Source organism: Phoenix dactylifera, chromosome 6 (genome assembly GCF_051530095.1).
Source record: "Phoenix dactylifera cultivar Ajwa chromosome 6, Ajwa_hap1_PhDact_Kaust_v1.1, whole genome shotgun sequence".
NCBI classification, from domain to species: domain Eukaryota; kingdom Viridiplantae; phylum Streptophyta; class Magnoliopsida; order Arecales; family Arecaceae; genus Phoenix; species Phoenix dactylifera.
The window spans coordinates 13,494,575-13,508,483 of record NC_143195.1 but is presented as its reverse complement, the minus strand read 5'-3'; the positions used below and the strand labels follow the sequence as shown (position 1 = coordinate 13,508,483).

The following is a 13,909-nucleotide window of genomic DNA, read 5'->3' as shown; positions in this document are numbered from 1 at the left end:
GGATACAACCCAAGAGGGGGGGTGAATTGGGTCTTTTAAAACTTTTAGGCTACTTCTAACACTTTTCAATTAATTATGCTAAGTTGTATAGATGCACAGTGGAATTTAAACTTAGCAACAGTTTGATTTATTGAGTGAGACTTGATTAAGTAAATTGAATATGCTTGCAACTAAAGGATGCGCGGATAAGAGTTAAGCAAGCAATTTATCTAAGTAAGTAAGTGAGCAAGTTAGACAATCACAAACACAACAAACATATAGTGGTTCAGTGCACCCCAGCACCTACATCCACTCCCCAAGACCTCTTAGGAATTTCACTATAATCCTCCAGATTACAGTCCGGTAGTTTTGCGAGTGCACTACCCAACTCGTTGTTTTACACCGGGCTAACAACGAACCCTACAATCCGGTAGTTTTTCGAGTGAACTACCCAACTCGTTGTTTTACCCCGGGCTAACAACGAACCCTACAATCCGGTAGTTTTTCGAGTGAACTACCCAACTCGTTGTTTTACCCCGGGCTAACAACGAACCCTACAATCCCCCAATTTTAACTTAGGCTTGGGACGCCTATCCCTTGTTCCAAGTCCCTTGACTGAAACAAGCTCAATATTCAAACGTTTTACAAAAGATTTGAAAGCTCTTAAGAAGCAAATATAATAATGAGAAACAATAAAATCGGAAGAACCCTTTTTGCCATTGGAAGCGTGGATGATGGTGGTTCTTCTGATGTGGATCACGTTGGCTTGAATGCGAGCTTTGATTGCCAAGTGGGAGTGAGTAGATGAGCTCGAAATCAGATGGGAAAGCTTGAATGCACTTGATTTCTCCTCTTGAAAGCTCTAACTCCCTTGAACCTCTTTTTCTTTCTTCTCTCTTGAATGATCTTGTGTTGGGTTGGTAAGAAGTTGTTGAGAAGCACTTAAGAGGTCCCTTTTATAGCCCAAAAAGCAAATATAGCCGTTAGACACAAAGATATGACCGTTTGAAATTCAAATCTACCTGAAAAAGTTGTCAGTCGCGTCCCAGGCGCTCCGGGGACGTCTCCGCGCTTTACGGGGACGTCTCCGCTTGTTTGCGCTTTTTGCATGGGGACGACTCCGCTGCTTCGGGGACGACTCCGCGCTCCGGGGACGTCTCCGCGCTTTACGGGGACGTCTCCGCTTGTTTGCGCTTTTTGCATGGGGACGACTCCGCTGCTTCGGGGACGACTCCGCCGTTATATCTCCGAAAAACAAGTCTTCTGGAATTCTCTGAGAGAGTCGACTCCACTTTTTCAGGGGACGTCTCCGGACGTGCCAGTTCTTCCTGTTTGTGCCAGAGACGTCTCTGAGACAACCCGGAGACGTCTCGGCTGTCCCTGATCTGTTTTCTTCAGCTCAAAAATTCTTCAATAAATTCTTGAAAAATATGGGAACTTGCCTAGACATTTCTTAACAATACTCTTAATTAACCAACTAAAATCCTCAAATAACTTGTTAAGATAAAGGGAATTATGCTCTAGTGTTTTGTATTCATCAAAATCCATTAGAGGGTCAACAATTAGATTGATAATTAATTAGGACTTAAGAAATCTTAATCCAATTAGGACTTATTTAATTTTAGTCCTAATCCAATTAGGACTCTAATTTGAATTCGAAGTCCTAATCCGATTAGGACTCTAGGAATCCTACTCCAAGTAGGAATCCAAATTTAATTCAAAACTCCTAATCTAATTAGGATTATAGGAATCCTACTCCAAGTAGGAATCCTAGTCCTACACCAAATAGGATTTTCAGTCCAAGTAGGAATCCCAGTCCAAGTAGGAATCCTAGTCCTAATCCAATTAGGACTCTAGGAATCCTACTCCAAGTAGAATTCTTATTTTAAGTCCAATTAATTAATTCCCTTTGTTCCTTCTTCAACTTATTATCAATCGAATTGATTACTTGTGATTCCTAATCATGATTCAACCATCGGATCGGTCAATGCCTCTAGTGTGTGTGACCCCATAGGTTCTACTCTGACTGGTAGTGAGATATATTGTGATCTCTATCACAATCATTGAAAACTCTTTTCAATGGATTGGAACGATTCCAACTCTACTCATTAGGGTTTATCGATCATCGAGATAATCCCTATGAGTCCCACCATCCACTAGTGACACCTAGCAGCATGTAGTGGCTACCCAGTAGAATAGAATGATGAACCCCTAGATGCAGTTATCATGTGATACAGTCCTACTATCGTGGATCCCTACAGGACGGAGGTCATGGAGAACTCGTCAAACCCCATCGTCTGTCGTATGTGAAGATTTATTCGACTTAAGTTCGAGAGTGGAAAACTCTTTCTCCACTGTGCATACTGCCCCGACCGAGGTCTTACGAACTCAGTCTTATAAATCACATAGGATCTCTTCTTATCTATCAAGGTTGATAGATTCCTTATAGGTGCATACCCTACTCCTACAGTGAACCTACTGTAGCCAATCTACACTGCATGGACCCATATGGCTAGAGACCATGCATTTGTGCAGTCAAACTACAATAACCTTACTGTGAGTGGCCGAAGCACCGTAGGTCAAAGGACTAGTCACATTACTGCAACATCAAGCAAGTCACTGACGAGTGGATAGACATCCAAATGACTTCTTGTCTTGGTCACGCTCAGTACCCTTGTTCTCTAACAAGCACCTGCACTATTACTTCAGTGTCTCCACACCATGGACTCGAGTCTCGTCCATCCATAGGAAAAGTAATGTGTGCACTGATCTCATCGGATCGATCACCGTCCTTGTGATGATCCATCGATCAGGAGCTTTTTAGAAATAAATCACTAATGATACATGGCTCAAATTCTCAGCTCTTGAGAATATGTATCATCATCTTATTAATTTCTTGGACGATTCATAGATACAATAACAATATGAATGAAAAAAATGCCTTTCATTTATTCAATAATAATAAAGTCAAGTACAAATTATGTCCCAGAATTAATAATGTGTCAGCCAGAATTGGCTTATAGGGCATACATCTAACAATCTCCCACTTGCACTAAAGCCAATCAGTCATATATCTTAGTCCCATCTTCTCAAGGTGGGCTTCAGTCTTTTGTTGATTTAGCTGTTTAGTTAATGGGTCTGCCATGTTGTCCGTGGAGTCTACTCTCTGCACCTCAACATACTTCTTCTCAACATAGTCGCGTATGAGGTGGAAGCGCCGCACTATATGCTTGGACTTCTGATGAGACCTTGGCTCCTTAGCAAGAGCTATGGCGCCATTATTATCGCAGTAGAGTGTTATGGCATCTGATGACATTACATCCAATTTCGCAATGAATTTCTTGAATCAGAAGCCTTCCTTAGCAGCTTCAGATGCGGCGATGTATTCAGCTTCCATAGTAGAGTCAGCAATGATCGGTTGTTTAGAACTCTTCCAATTCACCATACCACCATTGCACAAGAACACATATCCAGATGTTGACTTTCTATCATCGATGTCAGTCATGAAGTCTGAATCTGTGTACCCTTCTACCTTTAACTCTGATGATCCTCCAAAGACCAAGAATAAATCTTTAGTTCTTCTCAAGTACTTAAGAATATTCTTCATAGTTGTCCAGTGTTCTTCACCTGGATTCGACTGATATCTGCTTGTGACACTCACAGCAAGGGCTATATCAGGTCGTGTACATAGCATGGCATACATGAGGCTCCCTATTGCCGATGCATAAGGGATCTTGCTCATGCATTGAATCTCTTTAGATATGTTGGGGCACATCTTCATGGAGAGATGAATTCCATGTCTTAGGGGTAAGAGACCCCTTTTAGAGTTTTCCATGCTGAACCTTTTCAGCACTTCCTCTATATACATTTTCTGTGATAGGCCAAGCATCCTTTTAGATCTATCTCTATAGACTTTTATTCCCAAAATATAGGATGCTTCCCCAAGGTCCTTCATGGAGAACTCTTTTGACAACCAGACCTTGACCGAGGTTAGCATGGGAATATCATTCCCTATCAGGAGGATGTCGTCCACGTACAGTACGAGAAATACGACAGCACTTCCACTAACCTTTTTGTAAACACACGGTTCCTCTTCGTTTTTGATGAAATCAAATGTTTTGATTACGTCATCGAAACGAGTGTTCCAACTCCGAGATGCTTGCTTTAGTCCATAGATGGACCTTTGCAGCTTGCAGACTTTGTGATCTCCATTATTGGAAGTGAAACCCAAAGGCTGTTCCATATAGATATCTTCATCAAGATATCCATTCAGGAAAGCAATTTTCACATCCATCTGCCAGATTTCATAATCATGAAATGCTGCAATGGCAAGCAATGTTCGGATGGATTTCAGCATGGCTACAGGTGAAAAGGTCTCTTGATAGTCAATGCCTTCACGTTGACTATACCCTTTCGCCACTAGCCTTGCTTTATAGGTCTCTACCTTTCCATCCGAACCTATCTTCCTTTTGTAGATCCATTTGCATCCAATAGGTACAATACCTTTTGGTGGATCTACTAGGGTCCAGACTTGGTTGGAATGCATGGAGTCTAACTCTAATTTCATAGCTTCCAACCATTTTTCGGAATCGATATCAGATATCGCCTCGTTGTAGGTTTTGGGATCCTGTATGTGATCCCTATCTCCCACTAGAAACATTTCCTCGGTATCCTCTTCTAGTATACCTAAGTATCTATCGGGAGGATGAGAGACCCTACTAGATCTGCGAGGTGGTTGAGGGACATCGTGTACTGGCTCTGTATGAATGGGTTCGAAGAATCCGTGACTCGTTGCTTTTCAGAGACTTTCTCTTCAAGCTCAATTTTCCTCCCACTGCCTCTATCAAGGATAAACTGGTTTTCCAAGAAGATGGCATGATGGCTCACAAACACATTGTGATCCTCCGAGACGTAAAAATTGTATTCTAATGACTCTTTAGGATATCCTATAAAACGAGCACTTATGGTCCTAGCCTCTAGTTTGTCCGCCTGTAGTCTTTTGACGTGGGCCGGACATCCCCAAATCTTGAGATGACCAAGACTTGGTTTCTTACCATGCCATATCTCATACGGTGTGGTGGGAACGGATTTAGAGGGAACTCTATTCAGTAGATATACTACGGTAAGTAAGGCATCTCTCCAAAGAAATATTGGTAGATCAGTAAAGCTCATCATGGACCGGACCATATCCAATAGAGTCCGATTTCTCCTCTCTGACACCCTGTTGAGTTGAGGTGTACCCGGAGGAGTCCATTGTGAGACTATGCCATTGTCCTTGAGATAGTTCCGAAATTCTCCACTAAGGTATTCTCCTCCTCGATCTGATCGAAGAGCCTTAAGAGGTTTTCCAGTTTGTTTTTCTACTTCATTTCTGAATTCTTTGAACTTTTCAAAAGATTCAGATTTGTGTCTCATAAGATACACATACCCATACCGTGAATAATCATCGGTAAAGGTAATGAAGTAGGAATATCGTCCCCTGGCTTGCACATCGAATGGGCCACACACATCTGTGTGTATCATGATAAGTATTTCAGTTGTCCTCTCCCCATGTCCTACAAAGGGTAATCTAGCCATTTTTCCTTGAAAACAGGACTCGCAAACTGGATATGACTCGGAAGTCAATGAGCCGATAAGCCCATTTTTCTCCATTTTGTTCATTCTATCTTCTCCAATATGGCCAAGCCTGAGATGCCACAAATATTTTTGGTTTATCTTATCCTTGGATCTCTTGGATCCTTTGGCACTCACTTCTTGCTCAGACACATTTACAGATACATCCATATGCAAATGATAGAGACTGTCAATCATAAAACCACGTGCGACTATTTTATTTCTGAAATAAATAGAACAACAGTTTTTGTCAAATGTAAAAACATGACCTTCTTGAGCTAAATATGAAACAGAAATCAAATTTCTGCCAGCAGCAGGTACATAATAGCAGTCTCTAAGTAATAAACTAAAACCAGACGGTAGTCGCAGATGGTAGGTGCCCATAGCCACAGCAGCAACTTTTACCCCGTTGCCAACCCGAAGGGTTACCGCACCTTCCGCCAACCTTCTACTTTCCTTTTGACCCTGCATGGTAGTGCACAAATGAGCACTAGAACCAGAATCTATAACCCAACTAGAAGTAGAAGAAACCGTTAGATTAGTTTCAATTATGAGCAAGTCTATACCTTCTGAAGGTGTGTCACCTTTCTTGTTCTTCAGGCTCTCGAGGTATGAAGGACAGTTTCTCTTCCAGTGGCCGTCAACATTGCAGTGGAAACATTTTCCTTTGTCATTAGCCTTTTTCTTTTGAACTTCCTTCTTTGGCTTCTTGTCTTTCTTCTGCTTCTTAGCAGGCTTCTTTTTCTTCCAAGTAGACTTTCTCTTGGAACCAGAAGTCAACTCAGCAGCAAGAACATTGCCCCTTGAACCTTTCAAGGCTCCCTCAGCAGTTACCAACATATTTATCAGTTCAGTCTTAGTGCATTCAATCTTATTCATGTGGTAGTTTACTATAAACTAACCAAATGAATCAGGAAGGGATTGAAGGATCAGATCTACTTGCAATTCCTTGTGCATGTTCATACCGAGCTTCTCAAGCTCCTCTAGGTCCTTGATCATAGTCAGACCGTGATCATGGACGGACTGCCCCTCGCGCATCTTTGCTTTGAAGAGCCTCTTGGACACTTCAAAACGAGCTGTGCGACTCTGCTCACCATATAACTCTTGCAGGTGTGCCAGTATGTCCCTAGCAGTCTTCATATTTTCATGCTAGCATTGTAGTTCATTGGACATGGATGCCATGATATAGCACTTGACCCTAATGTCATCGTCTGTCCACTTCTCATGCGTCGCACGTTGATCTGCGATCGGACGTGCTGGTAATGCGGGGATGTCATTGTTGAGCACATAGCCTATTTTCTCGCAATTCAGAACAATTTTGAGATTTCTAAGCCAGTCTCTGTAATTGGTACCGATCAATCGGTTGGTCTCAAGAATACGGGTCAAAGGATTTGAGGCTGACATTATGATCTGCAGAGAGTAAAGATTCTAGTTAGACTTTTGTACTTGATCTTAATCCGTTCTAGGGTCTTTTAGAACAAATGTATCTCCCACTATTTTCTCGAATTCCTCACACTCCGCTGGTAGAAAAACGAAAATCCTACACGACTAGGGTTTCTAGTGGGTACTGCGGTCCCACCGATTCTATATGCCACCTCACCTAACAGTTATTGGTGACACATAAATAGATGAGTGTACAACTCTTGTACAATGCTTCTTAAGCATGTTGCAGTGCTACTTGGTCTCTAAGCCATAAAGACCTCACCTAACAGTTATTGGTCCCATTTCTTAGTTAAGTCAGACCCACCGTATAACTGTAGAAATAAAGTCGTCATTGGATCCTCACCTAACAGTTATTGGTGCCCAACCCCACCTTTACCATACAACATCTCATGTCTATAGAGAGGTCCAGCCCCCCGATGCAACTTGCCCACTGTATCCAGCCGAGATAAATCAACATCAGAAAGACCTTAACAGCTATACTACAGTGGAAGACCTATTGACTTAATATTGGTTAATCAGGTCTTAGTGTTTGCAACTTGAGCTCTTCATAAGAGGTAATCGAACAATTGACCAGTTAAGCAGGTGGGAGGTTCCCCTTACTCAGAGAGTAAGGTCCTGATTAAGTAACCACCTTTCATGCTTTCCTAGACACCGATTAGATCAATTAATCTAATATGACTTGCTCATGTTAGTTCACTCTCGACTTGATTCAGAAGGTTTTTAATTTAGATCTCAATTGGGTTTGTTACATCACATGTAAACCTATCTACCCCGCTCTCATTCACATCACATGCAAACGGCACATCACAGGCAGTTATAATCGCAGCATTAAATGAAGCTAAACTTTAAATAGGTGATGATCATAGATTCTAATTAGGTCGTATTACAAGCACATGCACGTCAATCGATCAATTGATCTTCAACTCTTGAATTGGTTCCAAGCCTCCTTGATTCGATCCTTGATCAACTCTTGATCCAATCGCCATCAACCGCTTAGATCGCCGTTCATCTTATGCCTTGTCTTCAACTTGATCGTTGACGTACATCACATCACAGAAATACAACCAGATGTAAAATAAAAATAATAATAAATTACATCCCTTTTTAGGAGGCATGCAGGCCTCTCAAAACATCAAATAAGATGCATGCAAGCATCTGAAAAATTACATGACATTACAGATCACATCGTAGGTCATTACATTTGATACCAAAAGGGTTTGAATCCTATGAACATCACCACATGCAGCAATTATAATTTTCAGATCTGAAATCTAATTGATTATCTTATGACATAGGTTGCTGATCATGCTAATCATGATTCTAAACTTTATAATCCCATTAACAATGCAATTAGAATCATCATTTTATCACATAAAAATCAGCATGCAAAAATCAGCACCCTAGAAAAAATCTGCATGCAGAAAATTTTCAGCATGCATAACCATTTAAATTTCAGATCTAATAAGCCTATTAATAATTAATCCTTACCTTAATCTACGATGCCTAGGATCTGACACCACTGTTAGAAACCCGCCCATGCCGCAAAAAAAAATTCAAAAATTTCAGATGCAGCGGAAGAGGCATGCGCGGGATCAACCGTTCATCGCATGAACGTTGTTTAAAACCATTCGTAGATAGATAAGGATTAAAAACTTTTTAAAAATATTAGAAGATCAGATCTTCACCTTGTGCGGGTAGATGATCACCGCAAACTGATGATCGTGATTTTGGATGAAGGTTCGCTTGAAGCCGTTCAAGTGTCCGGCCTCTACGGGTATCTACACGAAGCAGGAATCGATCCAGGCTTTCTATCTCCCCGGGGTTCTAGCTCCTTTGCAGAGATAACTTTGATGGCTGATGTCCTCCCTCTTAATCAACCCTTGATTATGCTTGGGAGGAGGAAGAAGAAGGATGAAGACTTGATGAAGAACCAAAGCCTGATTTGAGCCTTTTCCTTTCCTGCGTTGGAAGAAGGAAGGGAGGAGGGAGGAGGACCCGCCAACCACCTTTGGCTTTCCTCCTTGCTTGCGGCTGAAGGCAAAGGGGAGGATGAGGGCCATGGCACAAGGGAGGAGAGGGCTTCAATTGCTTTCCCTAGCTGCCGCCCACACCCTCTTTTAAAGACATGTGGAGCTCCTAACATTTAGGAGCTCTTGATGACTTCCCTAAGAGGGGCGCCGCCCTCTCTTCATGCCGCACCAAGAAGATAAGGAGGAGGGGCGTGATCCCCTCCTTCTTATGATGCCCTAAGGAGGATTAGGTGTCCCTCTTATGGCTAAGTCCTAATCCAATTAGGCTTTAACCAAATCATGAATCAATTGGGTTTAATCTATGCTAGTCCTAATCCAATTAGAACTTGAATGAACCATGACTGAATTGAACTCTTCAATCCTAATCCAATTAGGAGTCATGTTGATTCATTAGCTTAATAATTAATTAGGACTTAAGAAATTCTAATCCAATTAGGACTTATTTAATTTTTGTCCTAATCCAATTAGGACTCTAATTTAAATTCGAAGTCCTAATCCGATTAGGACTATAGGAATCCTACTCCAAGTAGGAATCCAAATTTAATTCAAAACTCCTAATCTAATTAGGATTATAGGAATCCTACTCCAAGTAGGAATCCTAGTCCTGCTCCAAATAGGATTCTCAGTCCAAGTAGGAATCCCAGTCCAAGTAGGAATCCTAGTCCTAATCCAATTAGGACTCTAGGAATCCTACTCCAAGTAGGATTATTGTTTTAAGTCCAATTAATTAATTCCCTTTGTTCCTTCTTCAACTTATTATCAATCGAATTGATTACTTGTGATTCCTAATCATGATTCAACCATCGGATCGGTCAATACCTCTAGTGTGTGTGACCCCATAGGTTCTACTCTGACTGGTAGTGAGATATATTGTGATCTCTATCACAATATCATTGAAAACTCCTTTCAATGGATTCGAACGATTCCAACTCTACTCATTAGGGTTTATCGATCATCGAGATAATCCCTATGAGTCCCACCATCCACCAGTGACACCTAGCAGCATGTAGTGGCTTCCCAGTAGAATAGAATGATGAACCTCTAGGTGCAGTTATCATGTGATACAGTCCTACTATCGTGGATCCCTACAGGACGGAGGTCATGGACAACTCGTCAAACCCCATCGTCTGTCATATGTGAAGATTTATTCGACTTAAGTTCGAGAGTGGAAAACTCTTTCTCCACTGTGCATACTGCCCCGGTCGAGGTCTTACGAACTCAGTCTTATAAATTACATAGGATCTCTCCTTATCTATCAAGGTCGATAGATTCCTTATAGGTGCATACCCTACTCCTACAGTGAACCTACTGTAGCCAATCTACACTGCATGGACCCATATGGCTAGAGACCATGCATTTGTGCAGTCAAACTACAATAACCTTACTGTGAGTGGCCGAAGCACCGTAGGTCAAAGGACTAGTCACATTACTGCAACATCAAGCAAGTCACTGACGAGTGGATAGACATCCAAGTGACTTCTTATCTTGGTCACGCTCAGTACCCTTGTTCTCTAACAAGCACCTTCACTATTACTTCAGTGTCTCCACACCATGGACTCAAGTCTCGTCCATCCATAGGGAAAGTAATGTGTGCACTAATCTCATCGGATCGATCATCGTCCTCGTGATGATCCATCGATCAGAAGCTTTTTAGAAATTAATCACTAATGATACATGGCTCAAATTCTCAACTCTTGAGAATATGTATCATCATCTTATTAATTTCTTTGACGATTCATAGACACAATAACAATATGAATGAAAAAGATGCCTTTCATTTATTCAATAATAATAAAGTCAAGTACAAATTATGTCCCAGAATTAATAATGTGTCAGCCAGAATTGGCTTTTAGGGCATACATCTAACAACGGGTGCATTGCATAGTCCAAAAGGCATCCTCCTATATGCAAATGTCCCAAATGGGCAAGTAAAGATGGTTTTCTCTTGATCGTCCGGGTAAATAGGTACTTGATTATATCCAGAATAACCATCTAAGAAGCAGTAGAAACCTTGATCAGCCAACCGTTTCATAATTTGATCTATGAAAGGTAGAGGGAAATGGTCCTTCCTAGTCATTGAATTAAGTTTTCTGTAGTCAATGCACATGCGCCAACCCGTGGTTGTGCGTGTTTGTATCAATTCTCCTTCCGTATTTTCAACCACAGTGATACCTGATTTCTTGGGTACCACTTGTGTCGGACTCACCCACTTACTATCAGAAATTGGATAAATGATTCCGGCATCTAATAACTTCACCACTTCTTTCTTGACTACCTCCTTCATGTTAGGATTGAGTCTTCTTTGCATTTCTCGGGTGGGTTTTGCATCATCTTTGAGATGAATTCGATGCATACAAACAGAGGGGTCAACCCCTTTCAAATCGGCTACAGACCATCCTATGGCATGTTTATTCTCGTTTAGCACCCTTAAAAGTTTATCCTCCTATTCAGTAGATAAGTTGGCCGCGATGATTACAGGGAGGATATCTTCTGTTCCTAGAAAGGCATACTTAAGAGTTGTCGAAAGTGGCTTTAACTCAAGTTTAGGTGGAGAATCAATGGAAGGACAAAGTGGTGCACTAGCAATGGGGGGAAGAGGTTCAGGTCGGATCTTCCAAGGAAGGGAACTCATGGAAGATTGATTGTCGAGTAAGATGTTGACTTCTTCTATGGCCTTGTCTATGTCAAAGTTGTCAATGTCAAAATGGGCCAAGCATGCCTCTAGGGGGTCATCTGCTAAGATATAGGGAAGGGCTTCCTCTATAAGATCATCCATTTCATCAATTAGGCAATACTTGTCTTCCCTCACATGTTGGTCAGCGGCATGAAACACATTCAACTTAATTTTCATATTCCCAAATGATATATCCATTGCTCCAGTTCTACAGTTGATACATGCATTGGCTGTCGCTAAAAAGGGACGACCAAGAATCACAGGAATTTATTTTTTTAGGTTGGGCACATGTTCTATGTCAAGGATGATAAAATCTACTGAAAAATAGAATTTGTCTATCTTGACAAGATCATCTTCAATCATCCCCCGTGGTATCTTCATAGATCGATCAGCCAATTGTAAGGACACCGAGATAGGTTTTAATTCACCTAACCCAAATTTTTCATAGACTGAATAGGGTAGAAGATTCGCACTTGCCCCTAGATCTAAGAGTGCTCGGTCGATGGAGTTATTTCCTATGATACAGGAATAGTGGGAGCACCAGGATCTTTAAACTTTGGAGGGGTGTTGTGTTGGAGAATGGAACTTACCTGCTCAGTAAGTAGGACCTTTTTAGGCACATGTGTCCTCGATTTTCGCTTTTGGGTGCACAGGTCTTTGAGAAATTTTGCATAGGAGAGAACTTGTTTGATGGCATCAAGGAGCGGGAGGTTGATTTTAACTTGTTTGAAGACCTCTATCATCTCTTCTAGTGAAGTTCCCTTCTTGCCAAAGAGAGAGGGTGCATTAAGTGCTTCAGGGAATGGGGCCTTTAAAATGTGGCTTGTGGCAGATGGTGGACTAGCTGAAGAAGATTTTAGATTTTCATGTGATATATTCCTCTCCTCTTCTTCACCTTCCTTATTGTTACCCTTCCCAACTTTATTATCTATTATACGTCCACTCCTCAGGGTAGTCAAAGCATTTGCTTGCTCATGATTTAGTCGAGTTTCTTGAGCCACGTATTGTCCCCTTGGATTACTCATTGGTTGACTTGGAAGCTTACCTTCCTCTCGCTTGTTTAATGCATTGGCTAGTTGACCCATTTGGGATTCTAGCTTAGCAATTGATTGCGTGTGAGAGTGCAATAGTTGTGTGTTTGCCTCCAAACCTTGAAAGGCAGTCAACACTCTCCTCAAAGGCTGTATTTCTTTGGGTTGGAGGAGGAGGGTGTTGAAATTGAGTTGAGGGATGGTAGAGATGAAAATTCTGAGAGTTTTGAAAATTTTGGGAGTAGGGTTGGGCAGTATTCGAAGCTTGCTGCCTCCAAGAAAAATTTGGATGATTCCGCCATCCCGGGTTATATGTATTGGAAAATGGGTCATTACCCGGTCTGGGCTGTGTTTGGGCAGCATTGATATGTTCTTGCACGAGTTCGGGAAATTGAGGTGCTGAGGGGCACTCATGAATAGGGTGCGATGGGCTAGAACAGATAGCACACACTTGTGCTTGGGAAGAGCTAACGATATGTCCTCCTATCATCAATTGATCAATCTTATGGGACAATGCATCTACCTTGCTAGACAGGTCCATGGAATGACTTATTTCACAAATGGTCCCTTTTCTTTGAGAACTCAGGGGTGCTTGACGAGAACAGGAAGCATGGTGGAGGGAGTTTTCATTAAGATTTTCAAATAATTGCCATGCTTCATGCTCATTTTGAAGCATGAATGTCCCCCCGCATGCGGCATCAATTATCTGACGGTTTCGTTCAGTCAATCCGTCATAGAAACATTGCACTAGCTGCCACTTAGGTATTTGATGATGAGGGCATTTACGGATTAGGTCCCGAAATCTCTCTCAAGTTTCATGAAATTCTTCTCCCTCGGTTTGGGAGAAGCTTGTAATGGCACATCTAAACTGGTTTGTTCTTCCTATGGGAAAGTATTTTTTAAGAAATTCTTGTTGCATTTGATCCCAAGAACGAATCGAGTTGGCTTCTAAAGAATTCAGCCATTGTTTGGCTCTATCTTTAAGGAAGAAGGAGAATAATCTAAGTTTCAGAGCATCATCAGTGAAGTTCTGAATCTTGACAGTTGTGCAAATCTCAAGAAATTCATCTAAGTATTTATATGGTTCTTCATTGGTGAGCCCATAAAAAGATGGGAGCATTTGGATCACACTAGACTTT

The 13,909-nt window shown here is 41.5% G+C and overlaps 1 non-coding gene across 1 annotated transcript; it reads left to right on the top strand.

The window, feature by feature from the left end:
• Positions 1–13,534: 13,534 nt before the first annotated feature.
• On the top strand, positions 13,535–13,640 carry LOC149753315 (small nucleolar RNA R71). Its single transcript, XR_016395815.1, has one exon. It is a non-coding gene; the product is annotated as a small nucleolar RNA R71 (small nucleolar RNA).
• Positions 13,641–13,909: the final 269 nt, after the last annotated feature.